This window comes from Salvelinus fontinalis, chromosome 18, assembly GCF_029448725.1.
Source record: "Salvelinus fontinalis isolate EN_2023a chromosome 18, ASM2944872v1, whole genome shotgun sequence".
Taxonomy (NCBI): Eukaryota; Metazoa; Chordata; class Actinopteri; order Salmoniformes; family Salmonidae; genus Salvelinus; species Salvelinus fontinalis.
The window spans coordinates 18895436-18918048 of NC_074682.1; the positions used below are offsets into that span (position 1 = coordinate 18895436).

At 44.0% G+C, this 22613-nt stretch overlaps 1 protein-coding gene and 1 long non-coding RNA gene across 8 annotated transcripts in view; both read left to right on the forward strand.

Annotated features, from left to right (window-relative positions):
• magi1b (membrane associated guanylate kinase, WW and PDZ domain containing 1b) overlaps nt 1–22613 on the forward strand; it is a 197325-nt gene that overhangs the window by 107766 nt on the left and 66946 nt on the right. The window lies entirely within an intron of this gene.
• On the forward strand, nt 3578–7370 carry LOC129815113 (uncharacterized). Its single transcript, XR_008753393.1, has 2 exons — nt 3578–6444; nt 6949–7370. It is a non-coding gene; the product is annotated as an uncharacterized LOC129815113 (long non-coding RNA).

Genomic DNA, 22613 nt, shown 5'->3' on the forward strand with positions numbered 1-22613 from the left:
AGGAGTCCTACACAGAACATATAATGTGTGATCAGATTAAAGATGTGTAGTCAGCAACAGCCATTTTGCATCTGTCATTAATGCATGGCAGGGTACTTGTGGTTTATTTGTTATATAAAGCATAGTTTATTTGTTGGGCTAGGTTACTTTAGTCCCCTTCAGCCAACCCACAATTCAATGGGTCTACTACATTATCTGGGCCTTGAGTAGTAGAGCATGTCAACAATGTTAATTACATGCCTCTCTTTCAATGCTTTGTTATCCAAACATGTTTCCTAATGCCCCCAGATACACCATCAAAGTCTACTCCTACAGTACCAATTGTCTCTTGGGCCCCAAAGCAAAATAGGTAGAATTGCAGGAAATTAGCTTTAAAACTGCAATTCTTTTTCTCAGCAAAATAAATAGAATTTCAGGAATCTAGCTTTTAAACTGTAAAACAATCTGTCTGCCCATGGCAAAATGTGTAGAATTGCAGGAAATGTGCTTTAAAACAGCAAGATGTCTCTGCGGCCAAGGAAAAACACCTACCCCACGCTAACTTTGCCACCGCTGCTGAAATAAATCCTAGGGGGAATACTGTCCGAACAGGAGTTTTTCCTAAGCATTCTCATCATTGGGTATTCAATTAGTTTATTCATGACCCTCTCACGCAAATTGCTATCTGTATTCCAGGGGCTTTTTCCTCAGGACTTTATTGGAATTACCCAGTGTGCCATATGTCAGCCAGACAGGCCTGGATTGTGCTAGTCTGGTCATAATGGCCATTTTAATTACCAAAGGCCTAGCTCTTCTCTCTGACTCTTATTGACACCCTGATAAACCGTATTATGGTTAACCAAGGAAACATATCACCATGAAGGTGTACCATTTGTACTTTGTGATATGTCGTAATAAGAAGAATACCTAGCTAGGAACATTATTTTGATTGGTTCCCACTGGCTGTTGGTGAAATGTACATTCCTGGATAATAGATTTACATTTATTGATTTGATTAATTTATTCCAAAAATACACATTATAGATGCGGGAAAAGGATGTGAGAAGGGCACTAAGACTGGTTATGTTTTCAGCAGTGGTTTGGTTTCTCCACTGGTCATCTCCAGGCCCTGGAGACTGGAGGTCAGTGTGTGGTGGTATAGTTGTGTCCGTGGGTCAACTCGTGTGTGTTTGCATGAGGAGGCTGTGATTAATGGACAGAAAGCAGCTGGAGGTGACAGATGGCCTAACCCTACTCGCTCTGCTCCTGACTGGGGACATCCTTCTCAAGCCTCTCGTCTCCTCTGTTGCTCAAACCATGCAGCTCAAACTCCCCTCCCTCTCTCACACACACATACCTTCAAGACAATGCTTGACTCCACTCTATCATCATTGATGTAATCAGACAGCGTCTGTGTGTGCAGCTGCTTTTTTGGTTAACATGCTGAAGCTTTGAAAGGCTGACCAGAGTGTGGCCCCACCAGAAGGCCAGTGACCAGAGCAGGGGGGTGGGGTGACTGACAGGGGACGGGTGACAATGAGGACATGTGACCCTGACAGAGCAGAAATTTGTCTGGGGATGTCTCAAGTGTTTTGTCAATGAACCCTAGTCTGTGTAGTAGAAGTTTTCTCAGGTCCAAAAAGGCTGTGTCTAGACTTGACAGTTCATGCATCTTTAGTATTCTGATCATAGACTTCTAATCAGGGAATTCTAAACGAGTCATGCATCTACACCTACATTTAAATGTGTTCCGATTCCAGATTTCCACGCTATATTAAAATGCCAGTATGCATTCTACAAATGTGGAATAGGCTAAATATGATGAAAATAATAATAACAATAGTTAGCAAGCAACACTAAAGCGATTTCAAACGGGTTAGCATAACTCTAGCCAAACAAAAAAATCTTCGTTCTAAATATTAGCTACCTGGCTAGCAGTTATGAGGCCAGCAAACACATTCCTCACACGCTAGGAATATACTGTATTTCCTCCAACGTTATAATGAAAAGGTGCCTCAAAACACAAGTTTTCTGGAGACTTGTGCGAGGAGTGCTGATGACGTTGCCCACTGTATGCACTTTCGGCAGCCTGATTGTTTCCAGACTGAGGAGAAATTCTCACAATGTATCCCTGACCACCTTCTGAAGTGGTCAGCCAGATCTGAACACAACCTGTCTTTTCAATGCCATCTTTGTATTCTGATAGCATAAGCCACATGTAAGTGTCAAGTGTAGACACGACCAAAGTTTGACCCGGACCTGACTGGATCGATCTTTAAAAAAAAGGGGGACCCGAGAGCAATCATACCCAAATGGACCCGAGTGACAAAAAAAATCATGTTTATCAGCCAAGTTGCTCATCTGGTTAACGAATAGTTCTTTGTATGTTGACTAAGCTTTCTACATTTAATAAATTAACCTTTTATTAGCGTGAAATAAATATGCTACAGATTATGCAGAACACTTGGGTCTATCAGCTGTAGTTACATAGAATCGAGACCCTATAACAATCAAACATGAACTGACCCAAAACCTAGGGACAAGTTTGCATTTTGGACTCGGTTCGGGTTTTGGGTATTCTGGTTCGGGTGGACCCGTGATAACCTCTACTGTGTAATACTGCCACAAGTTGACAGATACAGTAGGATGGAAGTCTTATTGGCTTATAGGACAGTGCTATTGGTTTAGTGTATTAGTGTTGATTGACCTGATAGGATTTAGATGGGAGAAACACTTTAGTCCTGGACAACATGCCTTTAATTAAATGATGCCATGCCCTTTGTATCCCCTCTCCCTCCCTTAGCAGAGCCAGGGTTCAGTTCAGCAGGTGTCCCTGCCTGGCCTTCTACAGATCCACACACCTATTGCTGTCCTGGATGGGAAATATCAGCTGCTACAGCATAGAAGACCAGCGTGATAACTATAGTTCTGTCTTTCCTCCTATCACATTGTTGACTTCTCACCTACCACACCACAGCCTGTCTCCACCTCCAAATACCACAGCCCACCATATCGCTATTTCTTTTTTTCTGTCTCCCTCTACTTCCTCTTTTTCCTCTCCAATCTTCCGGCGTCCGTTGGCTTCCCTGCGGTCGCCTAGTGCTCATTCCCGATCCCATACCTACTCTCATTCCTGACTCCCACTGCTGTAGCTGTGGCTGCTGTTCCCTCTTCTCCCCTGTTGTTTTCCACTCGTCGCTGTGATCAGCTCAGCAGCAGCAGAGCTCTCCTCTCTGGGTTTGTTCCTCAGCCTGCCTGCGCTGCATAGAGAGATCAGCAGGATCCCTGCTACAGTCTGGTAGCTACCACTCTCTCTCTCGCTCCCCCACTCTTTGCATCAAGGCAAGTGGGCTGTGCTTTGTCTGCTGTTATTTTTCCATTGTTTCTTTCTCCTAGATGACAGGTGGCTGGAGAGGTGCAGTGAGCGAGCGTGTGGGGAGGTGTGTGATGTATCACCGTTCTTGAACATGGTGGATGGCTTGTATATGGGCTAAAAGGATGTGGTGGGGGTGGGGTCGAGGTTGCGTTGGGGGTGGGGTTGGAGAGGGGGATGGGCAGAAGGGAAGCGGGAGGATGGAACTAAGCACACGCGCAAGCATGCTCAGCTATGTAGCTAGCACACAGACACAGATGGGGGGCTGCTAGTAGCACGTTTTCCCTGCCTAATTTTACCCTGCAGGGTTTGTATGTAGGACCTGCTTTTCACAGGCCTCTCTGTATAGGGCTTGACATTAATGCTAGTCCGCTTGTCTGGGACGAGTAAAAAAAATCAAATAATTGTCAGACAAGCAGAATATATATTGAAATTGTCTGAATAGAAGTAAAAATATCACACAACAATCACAATATCAAACAAGGCAACAGTAAACATGTCATCCCCCACAAATGATGCTGCACCCCTCCTTGGGCCAATTGAGATATTGTGTGTGACTAACAGATTTCAGTTCATTACTATTGCTCCCACCTTGGGCCAGTCAGTGTAGTTTTGTAAATGCCAGATCTTTATGGTATGACGCATCATTCACCCAAGTTTCGTCAAAATCGTCCCCTTGCTTTGTGAAATATCGCATGTGACTAACGTACGAACGAACAGACGATTTCATCATGGGGGACAACAATTATTCAGATAAGAATTGGATCAAAGTGTCCTCTGGATTCGATGTGTTACGCACTGTATCTGTTCTCCCAATCTGTGCAGAGCACATCGGAGTAAAATGATCATTGGTAATGTGTGTGTGCAGAGAATGAGAGACATTGCAGCAGCAGGTAGCCTATAAAATGATAAACAAACAGACTAGATAGCCAAATCAAAATATACAGTGCATTTGGAAAGTATTTAAACCCTAATTTTAAAATGTATTAAATTATTTATTTTACTTATCAATCTACACAAAATACCCCATAATGGCAAAGTGAAAACAAGTTTTTAGAACATTTTGCAAATTTATTAAGAATTTAAAATAAGGTTCTTGGTCTCTTCCCTGACCAAGGCCCTTTTCCCCCAATTTTTCAGTTTGGAAGAGTCTTGGTGGTTCCAAACTTCTCCCATTTAAGAATGATGAAGGCCACTGTGTTCTTGGGGACCTTCAATGCTACAGACATTTTTTTCTGCCCTTCCCCTGATCTGTGCCTCAACACAATCCTGTCCAGTTCTACGGACAATTCCTTCCACCTCATGGCTTAGTTTTTGCTCTGACATCCATTGTCAACTGTGGGACATTATATAGACAGGTGTGTGCCTTTCCAAATCATGTCCAATCTATTGAATTTACCACAGGTGGACTTCAATCAAGTTGCAGAAACATCTCAAGGATGATCAACGGAAACAGGATGCACCTGAGCTCAATTTTGTCTCTCATAGCAAAGGGGCTAAATACTTATGTAAAAAATATGAGCATTACTCCTTTGCCAAGATAGTCCATCCAGCTGACAGGTGTGGCATTTCAAGAAGCTGATTAAACAGCATGATCATTACACAGGTGCTGGGGACAATAAAAAGCCACTCTAAAATGTGGAGTTTATCACACAACACAATGCCACAGATGTCTCAAGTTTTGAGGGAGCGTGCAATTGGCATGCTGACTGCAGAAATGTCTATCAGAGCTGTTGCCAGATAATTTCATGTTAATTTCTCTACCAACGTCTTTTTAGACATTTTGGCCGTACATCCAACCGGCCTTACAACCGCAGATCATGTGTAACCATGCCAGCCAAGGACCTCCACATCTGGCTTTTTCACCTGTGGGATCATCTGGGAACCGCCACTCTGACAGCTGATGAAACTGTGGGTTTGCACAACCAAAGAATTTCTGCACAAACTGTCAGAAACCGTCTCAGTGAAGCTCATCCGCCTGCACGTCGTCCTCACCTGGGTCTTGACCTGACTTCAGTTTGGCTTCATAACCGACTTCAGTGGGCAAATGCTGACCTTTGATGGCCACTGGCACGCTGGAAAAGTGTTCTCTTCACGGATGAATCCCGGTTTTAACTGTACCGTGTAGATGGCAGACATGTGGGCGAGTGGTTTGCTTATGTCAACGTTGTGAACAGAGTGCCCCATGGTGGCAGTGGGGTTATGGTATGGGCAGGCATAGGCTACGGACAACACCATTGCATTTAATCGATGGCATTTTGAATGGACAGAGATACCATGACGAGATCCAGAGGTCCATCGTGCCATTCATCCGCCGCCATCACCTCATGTTTCGGCATGATAATGCACGGCCTCATGTCGCATGGATCTGTACACAATTCCTGGAAGCTGAAAATGTCCCAGCTTCCATGGCCTACATACTCACCAGACATTACACACATTGAGCATGTTTGGGATGCTCTGTATCGACGTGTACGTTTCCACCAATATCCAGCAACTTTGCACAGCCATTGAGTAGGAGTGGAACAACATTCCACAGGCCACAATCAACACCCTGATCAACTGTATGCGAAGGAGATGTCGCACTGCATGAGGCAAAAGGGGATCACACTAAATACTGACTGGTTTTCTGACCCATCCTCCTAGCTTTTTTTTAAAGGAATCTGTGACCAACAAATGCATATCTGTATTTCCAGTCATGTGAAATCCATAGATTAGGGCCTGATTTCCTTATATCAACTGTAACTCAGTAGAATCTTTGAAATGGTTGAATGTTGTGTTTATATTTTTGTTCAGTGTACGTATATTTATATTATTATATCGTTGTTGTTTGATGAAAACCTCTTAACTTTAATTTTTTTTACAAGAATTTATGCTTTTGGTTCCCCTTTATGTCTGTCTCTATGAACGTTTCGAGACCCCTGGACCAATGAAATGTATTCAAAATAGCTTTTCATCAAAACTCTTCAGTTCATTGGCTCTCAAAGTTGTCCGTCAAACCCTGTATCTCCACCATGGCTCTTGAAGTGAAGCACACGGTTTCACCCTGAGGATATTTTTGCTCGGGGGTTCTTAGTGAGATGCAATCAGAGGTAAGGTGCGCTTTAATTACCTTCTGTCTTTGTAATATTATATATTTCTGGAGTAAGAGAAGTATTTCTCAGATATAATTATGTTGTTCAAATTGTGTTTAGAGTGCAAATCAAATCTCCTGATTTTGGCTCCCCATATGATCTCTGCTTGTTGGCTAACTAGCCACCTTGTTATTGGCATAAAGTGTTTACAGATTAATTAGATGTGTGTTGCAATGGCTAACAAGCTATCACATTAGGTTGCCACTAGATAAGCTGGCTAAGCTAGCTCGCTGCAGTGTCAACCATGTAGCTAGCTAACGTTAACTAGATGAACCGGGATGTCCAGCGCAGCATCCTCTCACTCCATTGCTCTCCTCTCACTGTGTGTGTGTGTGTGTCTAAATGTCATACTTTTTTATGACAAGGCCTATAAGCGCATCTGTGGTACAGTCAGTGTATCATCTCAGTAAGCTTTTTGGACCATGACTAGAAATACATTTTTGTGTGTCTTTTTATTTACAGCTTGTAGTGGCACATCCGAGGGGGAGGAGAATGGCCAGCCAAGAAAAGAAAATACCCTTCAAAGTGGAAAGGAGAATTGAGGGTAAATCCTATCTTGGCATCAAAAAGATGATTGAGTTGACTATGGCAATGTTTGATTTATTACTTACATGGTTCTTACCTGAATACCTACCTTGATGTTTCATTTCATGCTGAAATGTGTCTGATTTGCATACAAGTAACATGATCGATAGTGACATTTTAAATGTTGATTGTTGTTTTGAACACTAACCTGATCCTCCTTGATATTTCATTCTGAGTGAAAAATGAAACATCGCATTTGGTGTAAATCTTTTTAGTACGCGTTCACCTTCACATGTACTTGAAATTATATTGTGAAATGCATTTTTATTAATGGCATTAAAATTGTACCATTATTACAATGTCTCGAGTACCATTTACCTTTTTATGAAATTGAACACATTGATAGATATTAAGTCAACTTCGATTAAGACCGTAATTGAAGCTTTACAGCCTATGGACTTTGATGTCAGTCTTCAATGGAGACTACCTGTGCTGGAGGATATCTGCAAGATGGTGCTGTCAGGCTTAAATAATGAATGAATGTCAAATCAATCACACTAAGTTGTTGTCCTATTTGTTTTCGGTCACAGTTTACCATAAAGTGTAAAAAAAAAAAATAGTGCCAGACTAAATGTGTAACTAGTTTTCTGACTGAATACTTTTTTAATCTTAAGGGTTACTTTTACTTGAGTAAATTACAATCTAAGTAATAGGACTTTTACTTAAATACAGATTATCAGTACTCTAACGGATATCGTACAGAATGTAGCCTATTGGAATATAATCAAATAATAAGGGGCCTATTGCAACCATTGATGGCACTAGATTATCGCTAGCTTATGTCTCGCTAAACCTTCAATATGCACTAAATTCACCCGCACAGCTCATCTCAATTGCAACCGTTATTGGTTACCTCATTACCGCTCCCTAAAAGATGTCGGTGTTACCTTAGTCAGAGATCTGTGTATGTAATGGCAAGATGCTTATGTCTCCGCTCTATCAATGAGAGTCATTATCCCAAAGGCAGGAGAGGAAGGTAGGCAACACGTTTAGGTCTGCATATTAAGCCCATAGAAACATATTGGGCTTATTCTGGACAGATTTTGGCGTTGGTGATCCCTCTCGCTTCGCCTCTTCCTCTCTGCCTTAGTCGTGCTTGCAACCAAAGTCTTTTAAGATATGTTCGTATTGTCATAGGAACAACTTAGTCCTTTTCTAACAGACTAAGGGAGATTTATCTATTTGAAAAGCATTCCGTACAATAGAAATAAAGTATTTCCTTGTTTACCACGGCACATCTACTGTTTAAAGGCCAGGACACTCCTACACTGGTTTGATTGATGGGGGCAGGGCCTAGATTTTGGTTGGATGGATGGATCTTAGGGGGAGGTAACAGGCTTTGAATGTCTTTTGAAATGTCATTACGCTGACATCATCATTAGTTTAAGTGAAAGAAAGGCATTGTCAAAAGGGATTCAATGAAGAGATGATTCCCAGGAAGTCATACATACTCCACACGCACAAACGTCCAGGCACGCATGCACTCACCCATTCATCCCCAACACACACACACTCAGAGGTTGTGTGTGGGGATGTGAATTCATCCTGCTAGTGATTCATTGTTTTCCTCTCTGGCTTCTGTGTTGAGTACCTTGGAAGCATATTTTATGTCATTTGGTGGTGCTTTATATTTGTCAAATTTCAAGTACAAGTGTTTGTTAATACACATTTGTTATTTGGAAATGTGTTTTTTGCATATCCCAACTCTCCCTGAGACACCCTCGGAGAGTGAGGTCACGGCCAGGGTCTGCCGTTATCAACGGGGACCATTGGAGCAATTAAGTTTAAGTGCCTTAAAAAACAGATGGACCCAAACTTCTGGCTGATCTAATGTAAAACTGCTTCTACCTGTGTTACATCTTATTCCGAAGCACAAATCCAGCGTGGGTGAAATGATTCATGCCTGCTCCCCAAATTGGCAGCTTTCTTGTGTCTCTGTGCAACCTAGGGGTCATCTCACACACCTAAACACCTTCGCCCTATTTTCTGAAAAGTTTGCTTTTTCAGAACTGTTTGTTTTCTGACGTCCTGAAGCCTGGAGGGATACCTCGGCTGTGAAAGTGGCCGGTGAGAGAGGTGAGACAGAGGTCACACATTTAAATGTTTTCGCAATTGAAATGCTGTCTTGTTATAACGTGCATAATATAATAACAAAGATAGCCATTCAGAAGTCAAGGATGTAGCCATTTCATAAATGAAGGGTTTTTCTGTAGGAAAATAACTGCCTCGTTCCTGGTTATTGTTGCCATTATCAGTGCTGTGATTAGGAATGCTGTATTGATGGACTCAGACTATCCTCGAGGGGTTAAAGAAACAAGGACTCAAAGCTGCTGTTCCTGTACCCATCCTTTCCCCATCACCCCTCCTATCTCCCCACAGACGACTGCATCTCTGGGGTTAAAGAAAAACAATGGCAGAAAGTATTCACAAAGTATTCTGAAAATATTCAGACCCTTTGACTTTTTCCACAGCCTTCTTAGAAAATTGATTAAATTAAACTTTTTCCTTATCAATCTACACACAATTTCCCAAATTGACAAAGCAAAAACTGTTTTTTAGAAAAAATCAGTAATACCTAAATTTACAATAGTATTCAGACCCTTTGCTATGAAAAAAATGACTGCAGCATTGAAGGTCCCCAAGAACACAGTGGACTCCATCATTCTTAAATGGAAGACGTTTAGAACCACCAAGACTCTTCCTAGAGCTGGCCGCCCGACCAAACTGAGCAATCGGGGGAGAAGGGCCTTGGTCAGGGAGGTGACCAAGAACCCGATGGTCACTCTGACAGAGCTCCAGAGTTCCTTTGTGGAGATGAGGGAACCTTCCAGAAGGACAACAATCTCTGCAGCATTCCACCAACCAGGCCTTTATGGAAGAGTGACCAGACGGAAGCTGCTCCAGAGCGGTCAGGACCTCAGACTGGGGCAAAGGTTCACCTACCAACAGGACCACGACTCTAAGCACACAGTGGCCGAGCCAGAGGCCGGACTTGAACCCGGTCAAGCTCTCTGTAGAGACCTGAAAATAGCTGTGCAGCGACGCTCCCCATCCAACCTGACAGCGCTTGAGAGGATCTACAGAGAAGAATGGAAGAAACTCCCCAAGGTCTGCCAAGCTTGTAGCTTCATACCCAATAAGACTCAAGGCTGGAATTACTGCCAAAGGTGCTTCAACAAAGTACTGAGTAAAAGGTCTAAATACTTATATAAATGTTATATTTCAGTTTTTGTTTTTTTATACGTCTGCAAAAAATTCTACAAACCTGTTTTGCTTTGTCATTATATTGTGTATAGATTGTGTTTAAATTGATGAGAAAAAATATATATGTAATCAATTTTAAAATAAGTCTGTACTGTAAATGTGGAAAAAGTCAAGGGGTCTGAATACTATCTGAATGCACTGAATGCATGCACCCACACTTTATATGCCATATCTCATTCAGTCCTTAATTGAAGTCCTATTCTACCTTAGCCTTGTGTCCGGACCTAATCTCATCATTCTAGCCCCAGCATCCCAGCCCTAGTAGCCCAGCTACATCCATCCCTGCCCCGTGCTTGCCCTTGGTAGTGTTGATTTCGGTGGTCACGTGATGCATGGGGATGGGCTCTCTCGCTGGGACTGCCTTGTTTGTCAGAGCAGAGGGAGCATGTGTGACGACGTCTGTGTGTAAGAGAGAGATATATAGGCTACAGAAGGGAGGAGAGAGAGAAAAGTGAGGGGGAGCGAGGGCAAGTGAGAGACTGAGTGGAGGTGGGCGGGTGCATGTGGGTAAGTGTGAGACTGGAGACGGTGGTTGGGTTCAGTCAGACAGGAGCAGAGCGGAACACAGCGTGTATGTATGCATGTGTATAGTTCACGTTGGATGAGCCTGGATTCTGAGCCTGGCAGGAACAGGAAGACTCATCAGACAGACAGCGGATCGCATCGGTGGCCAGTGCTGGACGGACGACACTGGACAGACAGGCAGACAGAGGGAGGCTGTAGCTCGGATGCGAGTGTCTGATGCGCTCCCTGTTGATAAAGAACGACCTGTTTTGTGTTTTCTCATCCTACCTGACTGGTTTCTCTCTGTGTGCTGTGTAGCCCTGGACTAGCTGAGGAAATCAGAGGTATGCTCTCTATTTGTCTTTAATTTGAGAATGATGCTTTGGCTCCTGGGATTTAATGGCGGGGGGGGATGGATGGCGAGGGAGAAAGAGAGTGAGGGGGGGTTACTGTGCATCAGGCGGAACACATCAGTATAAGAGAGAGAGGCAGGTCGCTGGCAGTAATAGCAGTGGAATGGTCAAACGGAATGCCGTGTGTCCGTCTTACTTTTGTGTGCGTGTCGCTGGTGTGTGTGTGTCTGGTCTCTGGTGTGTGTGTCTGGCGGAGATGGCAGTGCTCTGACGGGGGGGGGCTGTATTATTAAGCTGTGATCTGTTGACATGCCTGCTCCTGTTGGAGGCCATTATCTTCACCAGAGCTGGCTAGCAGCAGGGTTTCCAGGATACTAGCTAACCCCCTCTCCTCCTGCCCCCTCACCGTCTCCTTCTTTCTCTCTGCCTCTATCCATCTCTCTGTCTACTCTTCTCCTCCACCCCCTGGTGCTCTCTTTCCTTCCCTCTGTAAATGGATAGTTTTAAAGCCGTTCTCTCTCTTACCCTCTGCCGCTGCGCTAGCCTTCGGTGAAGAAGCTTTTACTGGCTGAAGAAAAGACCCATCGCAGGTATTTTAGGCAGGTTTCTGGGTAATTTAGCCTCAGTGGTCTTCCGTTTTTTCTTATTTTAATCCCCCCTCCCCCGATATTTCCCCCTCCGCTCAAATCATTAAGCGCTGTAAACCGAGGCTTCGCAGAGGAAAATGGAGCATGTCACAGGTTAAGAGAAAGGGCTGTTTTGATCTCATTGTGTGTGTGTCTGTCTCTCTCGGCACCATGAGCCTTTTTCAACCAGCGATGTGAAAACAGCCCCCCCATCCTCTCCATTAGAAAACCTCTCTGATGAATGTTGCCAATCAATTTTAAGCCATAACAAAGCCTCTCGACCCTTTCCTCCTAAAACGGGGGTGGGGGAGTCAACTCAGTCCAAGGGTGCTGGCGCTCGAGAAATCCACCCCCCCCAAACCGCAGGGCAATATGTGGAGCGGTAAAAGCTGGAATGGGCAGCCTGTGTGTTGTTGATTGACCCTTTGGTGGGACCGATGGTTGAGTCCCCTGTGGAGCTAGGAGCACGGGCACTGACCCCAGTCTTCACCCGTTCTGGTGCCCCCGTACCCTGCACACACACACCAACACACACTGATATCAGGCCAAGATGGAGATGTTTCTTATGCTACTGGACTGAGAATCTGCTAGCCTCTTTGTGTGCTGTCTGGAAAACCTGCATGAAAACATGCCTCGGTCAGTGATGTGAAACAACACATTGTGTGGTATCAGAAATGCTACTCGAATAGCCAAGTGTACTATTGTCAGTGGGTGAGTTACATGACCAAATCTTTGTGTTCTGGTGCACATCTTCTTTCCTGGAAGTCAACATCGACAAGGCAGTTTTGTAACAAATCAAGTGGCAGGGCTGCTATTGCGGCTGAAACACAACATTTTAATTGGTGGCTTTACCTGGCACATAGTCCATCTTAAATTAAATTCCTAACTCCTCTCGTGTTCTTCTTGCCATGGACAGAAGCATCGCTATGCAGTTGACTAACCGGTCCGCTGTAGGGAAATACTGTCCATCGCTAGAAAAAAAAAATCTCATTTTGGCCCATTCATCCTTGGAAGAGAGATGTTAGTGTGCACAGCACATAGACACCGACTCACCCTCTCACGTTAGACGTGCACAGAATGAGAATAGAGACACGTTCACTCTAACCCACTCTAACGTATGCTATTTAAGGCAGTATAGCCCGACCAACATCCATACAAGTTTATACTGTTTAGTGGATACATTGTGCTGCAGTGTAGGACTACTTTAAATAGTACAGCATATATTGATGATAGCTCTCAGGGATGTACCAGTTATACATGTACAGATATGTACGCATACACAGTCATAGTCATCTGTATGATCATTGAGAATTCCCACAGAAGAAACAAACTGTCTCAGAGTTGTTCAGTAATCAGTGGCTGAATAGAAGCAGCTGACTCATGTTCCCTGAATCCCAGCTATAGGACACTAATTATAGGCTAGCCTTGGTTCCAAGACTATTAAGTCGTTTTAATTGTTTCACATATCAGTGATTTGCTTCGTTGTTTCTACATAAGTGCTCTCTAAATGAATGGTCTAGTGTTTTTGTGTAGTCTTGGGCCTTTGACATTGTAGAGGCACATGGATGCAGTTTGGGGTTTTGGCAAGAGGAGGATATGAGTTGACCAAAATGTAGAAACACATAGACGTGGGCAGCCACATAGCCAGCTGGCCAATTTGAGGAGGATATTAGCGCAAAGAGAGTGGACTGCTGACTGCCGTTGCCTCAGCGTCCTGCTTCATTATACCAATGTCCACAAAAGGAGGGAGGGAGACTAGAGGGATGAGAGGGAGAAATGGAAAGACAGAAGCGGAGAAGGAAAGAAAAAACATAAAGAGGAAGAATGTCAAGATTAGAGAGAAAGAAATAGAAGATGGAGAGAGATGGAAAGAACGTATAGGAAGAGAAATGTATAGAGAAGGAAAGGAGAGAGAGGATGAGGGAGAAATAGATGGAGAGGGATAGAGAGCAAGCACCACAAACCTATCCACTGGGTGATGCTCATAGAAAATGTAATCAAGCTTTACATATAATTTCCTTCCAACTTAGCAAAAACATCTCTGTATATCTGCAGGGATGAGTTTTCTCATACGCAATGATGGATCTATGGCTTTTACATTGTAGTAAACAGAATACTCCCTTTCTTTCTGTATATAATCATAAACTCCAATTCTAGCCAGTCTCGCCATTCGCTAGGGCTTTCTTTGTTTCCTCTTTAGCCAACAACTAGCTCAATCCGCTCTTTCTTCTGTCCTGAAAGACTGGCATGCCAGCACCCCAGCAGAGTAAGAATAGAACGCTATTATTAGAACAATAATAATGAATCAAACACATTTACAATGGCCTACTTTTCACCATGGCACATATTGGATCACTTTCATGGATAGCACATTTGTTTTTTTCTCAACTGTCTAGAGCCCTATTTGTATGTTAACACTAGACTGTGTTTTCAGGCTATTTACACCTCTAACATGGTCCTGGCTCTATGGCCTGGGCTGCCTACTAGTTAACATTTTTCTATTTGAATGCGGAAGGCTTTAGCTTCTGAAGCATACTGACAAAACAACTGATAGATCGCCATAGCCTTGTGTACCAATAGGAATGAATACTGGAAAGGGTCAATTAATGACTGACTTGTGTATTTTAGCCATGTAATTGAAAGACAATTAATTATGAGAGATTGGGAGGGAGATGAGGAGCAGGTGATGTATAATAATGTCTTCCATCAACAACTGCTTTGGGGATTATCACTGGCTGCAGTGTTTCTATAGGCCTTTGATCCCAATCAGCTCAGACTGAACAGGGGAACTAGTCTAGTTAAAGTTGGAATCCGCATTAGGGGAAACGGCGCCACTGGTCGCCCTTTGCTCATTTGCTATTGTTTTTGTTTTGTTTATGAAAGTTGTAGATGGGCATCCAGCGTCGTGGTAAAAAATAATTGTAGCACATACATGTCCAAGGGAAAAAACATCTTTGTTGTAATATCACAAACGAACATGGCAGTTTCACCTCTACGGATTTCAGTTTTAAATAAATACATAAGTACTGTGCTATATTTGGGGAGTAACTGGCTGTGTTTGATTAAAGGGAGATGACCAACCTGTCTGTTCAGGTCAGGTGTGTAATTACCAAATGCTGGCTAAACATAGGTGTTGACACAGGTAATAGTGTATGGTCTTTCTGTCTGGAGCTGTATTGATTCCTGTAGCATAGTGGCTGGGATATACACGAGGGGCCTACCTATTGTATTAAAAGCACCTCTGTTGCATTATTCACACACACTCAGAATGCGCTGCTTCAAGTTCAGTAGCCTACCTCTCCTAGTTGGGCGTGCGAGGTCAAGTGGGCCTACAGTATATGTGTGGTCTCAATTAAATGGATAGGCTGCCTATGCATGGGCGGAGAAACACGTGGAAGTTATCTTTCCAAGGAAATGAACTTAAATATAATCAGGCTATAGTTTACTACTTAATAAATATTGAAAATGGAAAGAAGGGGAGGGCACTCAGCCAATGTGAGTTGAGGTGCAATCCAAAAATGATCATTGAAAAGGTGCAACGTGCGTAACATAGTGAGGGAACTTTGAGCCTTTTTCTTTCCAATAATTATTGATTACCCATTTATTTCTCTCTGCCTGTTAATCGTCCCGCTCCTTAAAGGTAGGCTTTATCCTATATGCAAAACGTAGCTAAAGAGAAAGTGTCCACGCTCATCATTCTTGCTGCATTAAGTTCAGTAGCCATACATCTCCTCTCCTACAGTAGTTGGGCGTGCGAGTGGTCTCTATTAAATAGGGAACGGGGATCCTAGTTAGTTGCACAACTGAATGCGTTCAACTGAAATTCCGCATTTAACCCAACCCCTCTGAATCAGAGCGGTGCATGGGGCTGCCATAATCTACTTCCACGGCGCCCGGGTACCAGTTGTTGGGAGTTAACTGCCTTGATCAAGGGCAGAATGGTAGATTTTTCCACCTTGCCCATTCTGGAATTTGAACCAACGACCATTCGGTTACTGGCCCACCGCTTTTAACCCGCTAAGCTACCTGACAAATACGCTATAGCCTATGCATTGGCGGAGAAGCACGGGGCAGTTATCTTTGCAAGGAAATGAACTTCCTAAATACAGTATGTTTTGGTTATAGTTTACTACATTGTCCAGAAATAAATATTGATCACCCATATTAGTCTCTGAAAATTGTCCCGCTCTTAAAAGGTAGGCTATATGCAAAAATGTCCAACTCTGCTCTCTTCAAACTACATCTAGCCTATTGGCTGATATAGCCGAGTAATACCTATAGCCTAATATAATGGGCCATGTGAGAGTCTCTGGCCATTTACCCTATTCATTAAGTAACTTTTTTTGCGCATTTTGATATTGCTGGGAGCATGGCTAGCAAGCAACCTGCATTACATATTGCCTAAAATAACATTGTGGAACTGTGGTTGGGTTCTGGCCCAGTTCTTGCAGTAGCAGGTGGTAGTCGGACAGAAAGCCATCGGGAGAGTGCTGGTAAGGTATGAAAAGCTGTGGGTGCAGGCAGGAGCAGGATGAATAACTCAGTCCCGCATAGACCTCTAGCGCGCACACACACACACTTCAGTGTCCTTCCCTTTGCTTCCCCACTCTAGTGATTCATTTCAACTAGCCTGATTCCTCCAGTATACACACTGCTGCCGACCCTGCTGTAACTCTCTTCCCCTCTGGACCATGGAGGAGCTCTACTGTCAGATAGTCACGTCTGGGTGTCTGTCATTCTTGGATACATAGGGAGAGGAGCAGGGGGATCTCACAGTAATCTCTGGGGGGAGAGAGGTCGTCCTCCTAGTTTGTCCAGTAAACACTGGAAGTCAGCAAATCTGCCTGTGACCTGGCTGTTGAGAGCACAGCAAACAGAGCTGTGTCATCTGAGCTCAGCTCACCAGCAGCAGGCAACAGTAGCCTCACCACGGCTGGTCTCCTCTGGGTCCAGATATGTAGGATTCACCCCAGACAAAACTAAAGACTGTTTGACCACTGTAATGTAGGCGACAGTATTCAGCTCATTCTGTTCGTTTTTTTAAATGTATACATTGAATATTTAAGGACTTGGACATTGTGCCAGTGGGTTGTTGCAATATTAAGTCATGGCTGCCCATTTCTTTGGAAGATCTCTGGATCTCATTTAATTTTCTTTTACCTTAACTAGGCAAGCCAGTTAAGAACAAATTCTTATTTACAATGACGGCCTACCCAGGACGACGCTGGGCCAATTCTGTGCCGCCCTATGGGACTCCCAATCACAGCTGGATGTGATGCAACCTGGACTTGAACCAGGGACTGCAGTGACACCTCTTGCACTGAGATGCAGTGTCTTAGACCACCGCACCACTCGGGGGCCATTCGTTCTCAAGGAGGAAGACAAGCAGTCAATAATATGATGGCGGAGTGTGGCTCACTGTTTCCGTTCTGTCACAGGGAAGTCGGCCAAGAAGTCAAACTCTGTTGCCCTTGTGGGCTGAATGTAGGTTGCAGCTGAAATCCAAGCCCAGGTTCAATGGGGATGTGTAGGCCCGGGGTGCTTCACTGCTCTAGGGAACGGAGCTGTGGAGAGGAAATAAACCCTTTTTAAAATGTATTTTTACACACAGCTATTTTTAGAGCCTGGGTTGTGAGCAGTAGCATGCCTCCACAACCTCCTTTTGCCTTTCTGATGTGTTTTGAACCGTGATGATCAAAACACGGCTGATTTTAGAGCGCTGTGTGTTTGCCTCAGTGGTGCTGTCTCTGTCAGTGCAGAAATGGGCTATTTTCTACCCTGGTTCTATATATAATATATTTTTTTTAAGCAGGTGATCTGAATGTAATCTTCTCCTCGGCAGTCGTTCATCGGCCGAGGGAATGTATAATGTTATCATGTAAATGAGTCAAATAATTATTTATTTATTTTTGTCTTGCAATCAAGTCCAAGCCTGAGTCAGTTGTCCAAGATCTGAGTCCAAGATCTGAGTCAATTGTGCCAGCCGACGAGAGAGCAGAGGCTCTCTAAAATAGTCATCAATTACATATGCATGAGGCCCTTGGATTAGTCTGCCAGAACAGCAGTTCAGTGGCGACCAAAAGGAAGAGGTTAGTTGACTTGAATCCCCATCACTGGGGGCATTGAAGCGATCCATTTCATTGGACAAGGCACAAGATAAACTGTTTATTTTTAAGTACAGTACGGGAGGAGTTTGTTCCACTCAACACAGGACACATTCCCACCTTTGATTTATTCCCACAGCCAGAGGTGGGCTGGAATCCTCCATTGTTTAGTGGATTAGAGGTAGAGAGGACCGTTTATAGGAGGCTGCCTGGTTGGTTCTGTGTACTCAGACTCTCACTGTTGTTTCCTGCTGGACAGACAGAGAGAGGGACAAATGGCTACCTGTGAACATGCTCTCAGGCCAGGGTGGATCAGTAATAAGATTGTGAGGCACGAGGGGAAACCGGTCTGGCCTGTCTGAATTGCATCAACACCTCCGTCCCACTGTATCATACCACACCCAACCCCTGCACAGCCCACACTTCCTACCCCACACCTGTCTACCCAATCTTACCCCACACTGTCATGCCTGAGAGGGAGACCCAGAGGATATGGGGCAGTCTGAGATTGGGAGTGGGGAGGGTGGGAGTGGAATTAGGGTCAGTGATGGTGAACTGGATAGACACATAGAGTTGTGTGTGATGGTTAGCACTTCATTGGAGATGACGGGGGTAGGACTGTAGACTGTTGATCAGTGGTCTCCAGCAGGTCGATCGCAAATGAAATCAAATATGTTGGTCACATTCACATATTTAGCAGATGTTATTGCGGGTGTAGCGAAATGCTTGTGTTTCTAGCTCCAACAGTACAGTAGTATCTAACAATTCACAATACACACAAATCTAAAAGTAAATGAATGGAATTAAGAAATGTATAAATATTAGGACAAGCTGTGTATAGAGTAAAATACAATACACTACCGTTCAAAAGTTTGGGGCCACTTAGAAATGTCCTTGTTTTTGAAAGAAGAGCAAAAAAGAATGGCCATTAAAACTACATCAAATTGACTATTGTAGCTGGAAACTGAATATTTTTCATGGAATATCTACATGGGTGTATAGAGGAACATTATCAGCAACCATCACTCCTGTGTTCCAATGGCACGTTGTGTTAGCTAATCCAAGTTTATCATTTTAAATAGCTAATTGATCATTAGAAAACTCTTTTGCAATTATGTTAGCACAGCTGAAAACTGTTGTTCTGATTTAAAAAAGCAATAAAACTAGAAGGCCAGCATCCTGGAGTCGCCTCTTCACTGTTGACGTTGAGACTGGTGTTTTGCGGTACTATTTATTAAAGCCGCCAGTTGAGGACTTGTGAGGGGTCTGTTTCTCAAACTAGACACTAATGTACTTGTCCTCAGTTGTGCACCGGGGCCTCCCACTCCTCTTTCTATTCTGGTTAGAGCCAGTTTGCGCTGTTCTGTGAAGGGAGTAGTACACAGCATTGTACGAGATTTTCAGTTTCTATGTAGATATTCCATAAAAAATCTGCTGTTTCCAGGTCTGTAGTCTACAATAGTAATTTACAAAATTAACATTGTCTACACTGTATTTCTGATCAATTTGATGTTTTTTTAATGGACAAAAAATGTGTTTACTTTCAAAAACAAGGACATTTCTAAGTGGCCCCAAACTTTTGAACGGTAGTGTACATATGAAATGAGTAAAGTATAGTGTTCCATTATTAATGTGGCCAGTGATTCCATGTCTATGTATATAGGGCAGCCACCTACCAGAGTTGAGTAACCGGGTGGTAGCCGGCTAGTGATGGCTATTTATCAGTCTGATGGCGTTGATATAGAAGCTGTTTTTCAGTCTCGGTCTCTCGGCACCCCAGATAGCGGGGTGAACAGGCTGTGGCTGATGTCCTTGATGATCTTTTTGGTCTTCCTGTGACATCGGGTGCTGTAGGTGTTCTGGGGGTCAGGCGGTGCAGTTGCTGTACCAGGTGGTGATACAGCCCGACAGGATGCTCTCAATTGTGCATCTGTAAAGGTCTGTGAGGGTCTTAGGGGCCAAGCCAATGATTTTCAGCCTCCAGACGTTGAAGAGGCGCTGTTGCACCTTCACCACACTGTGTGAGTAGACCATTTCAGATTGTCAGTGATGTGTACGCCGAGGAACTTGAAGCTTTCCACCTTCTCCACTGCGGTCCTGTTGATGTGGATAGATGTATGCTCCCTCTGCTGTTTCCTGACGTCCACGATCAGCTCCTTCATTTTGTTTGATGTTGAGGGAGAGGTTATTTTCCTGACAGCCTACAAGGAGGGCCCTGGTGGAGTGGTATCAGGCCTACTACTGTTGTGTCGTCTGCAAACTTGATCATTGAGTTGGAGGCGTCCGTGGCCACGTAGTCATTGGTGAGCAGGGAGTACAGGAGGGGGCTGAGCACACACCCATGTGGGGCCCCTGTGCTGAGGATCAGCAAAGTGGAGGTATTGTTTCCTACCTTCACCACCTGGGGGAGGCCCATCAGGAAGTCCAGGACCCAGTTGCACAGGGCGGGGTTCAGACCTAGGGCCCCGAGTTTAATGATGAGCTTGAAAGGTACTATGGTGTTAAAAGATGAGCTATAGTCAATAAACAGCATTCTTACAAAGGTATTCCTCTTGTCCAGATCGGATAGGGCAGTGTGCAGTGCGATGGCGATTGCATCGTCTGTGGCTCTATTGTGGCGGTATGCAAATTCAAGTGGGTCTAGTATGTCAGGTAAGGTAGCGATGATATGATCGTTGACTAGTCTCTCAAAGCACTTCACTTCAGAAGTGAGTTTACGGGGCAATAGTAATTTAGTTCAGTTACATTTGCTTTCTTGGGTACAGGAACAATGGTGGACATCTTGAAGCAAGTGGGAACAATAGACTGGGATAGGGAGAGATTGAGTATGCATGTAAAAATACTCCAGCCAGCTGGTCTGCGCATACTCTGAGGACGCGGCTAGGGATGCGGTCTTTGCCGGCAGCCCTGCGAGGGTTAACGCACTTAAATGTCTAACTCATGTAGGCCAATGAGAACGAGAGCCCACAGTCCTTGGAAGCTGGCCGCATCGGTGTTATCCTCAAAGCAGGCAAAGAAGGTGTTCAGCTTGTCTGGGAGCACGACGTTAGTGTCTGCGACGTGGCTGGTTTTCCCTTTTGTAATCCGTAATTGTCTGTAAACCCTGCCACATACGTCTCATGTCTGAGCTGTTAAATTGCGACTCCAATTTGCCTCTGTACTGACGTTTTGCCTGTTTGATTGCCTTACGGAAGGAATAACTACACTGTTTGTATTCTACCATATTCCCAGTCACCTTGCCATGGTTAAATGCGGTGGTTTTCGCTTTCAGGTTTGCGTGAATGCTGCCATCTATCCACGGTTTCTGGTTTGGGAGGGTTTTAATAGTCATAGGTGGGAATAACATCCCCTATACACTTCGTATACACAGACTCAGTCACCGTGTCTGTGTATATGTCAATGTTATTCTCACAGGCTACCCAGAACATATCCCAGTCCGATTGTTTTGATCAATTTTGAAGCATGGATTCTGATTGGTCAGACCAGCGTTGAATAGACCGTAGCACCGGAACTTCCTGTTTGAGTTTCTGCCAATAAAAAGGGAGGAGTGATCTGGTTTGCCTAAGGGGGGGCGGGGGAGGGCCTTGTAGGCATCCCAGGAGGGGGAGTAGCAGTGGTCGAAACGTTTTTCCAGCGCGAGTACTACAGTCAATGTGTTGATAGAACTTTGGTGACTATAACCAAAGAAAATTATCTTGGGAGGCAATACGGTCGGAATTTGATTGAGGTATTCTAGGTCGGGTGAGCAAAGGACTTGAGTTTCTGTACATTATCACAGTCACACCATGAGTAGTTAGTCATGAAACATACACCACCACCTTTCATCTTCCTGGAGAGTTCTTTATTCCTGTCTGCACGATGTACTGAGAACCCAGCTGGCTGTATGGACGGGACAGTATATCCGGAGAGAGCCATCATTCTGTGAAACAGAGTATGTTACAGTCCCTGATGTTTATCTGGAAGGAGATCCTCGCCCTTAGCTCGTCTGCTTTATTGTACAGAGACTGAACATTATCAAGTAGTATACTCGGAAGTGGTGGATGGTGTGCTCGCCTCCTAAGTCGGACTAGAAGTCCACTTCGAACACCTCTTCTCCGCCGGCGGTGTCTTGGAGCAGCCTCTGAGATAAGTTCAACTGCCTCGGGGGGGTTAAGAACAAAGAATCCAATTAGGGAAAGTCTTATTCCTGGTGGTAATGCTGGTGAGTTACCTCCACTCTGATATCCAAAGTTATTTCCGACTGTATGTAGTAACACAAAAAAACGTTATGGGCTAATAATGTAATAAATATCACAAAAAAAACAACATACTGCAAAGTTGCTCAGGAGCTTGAAGCAGAGCTGCCATGTCTGTGATGACAGAAATACTTTCCCCAAAACCTTCTCAATTAACCCTTTCACACGTACCATCACACAGGTGTGAGCATTCTACAGTGATCCCTGAAGTATATGATCACACCGGTGTGATTAGAACGCTTATTTAGAACGGCCATTTTCGAATGACGCAACAATCAGCATTTGAGCTGGGCACACTGTTTTTTCAGAAACATTTTGCACAAACACAGTCCTTACAAAGTTATGTCCAGAATGTGAGCAGTTTATTTTTGGATGCAATGTTCAGACATTCACAGAGGCATCGAAAGCATAACACAATCATCCAAACCGGAAACATGTAGGCTACATTTGTCCTCG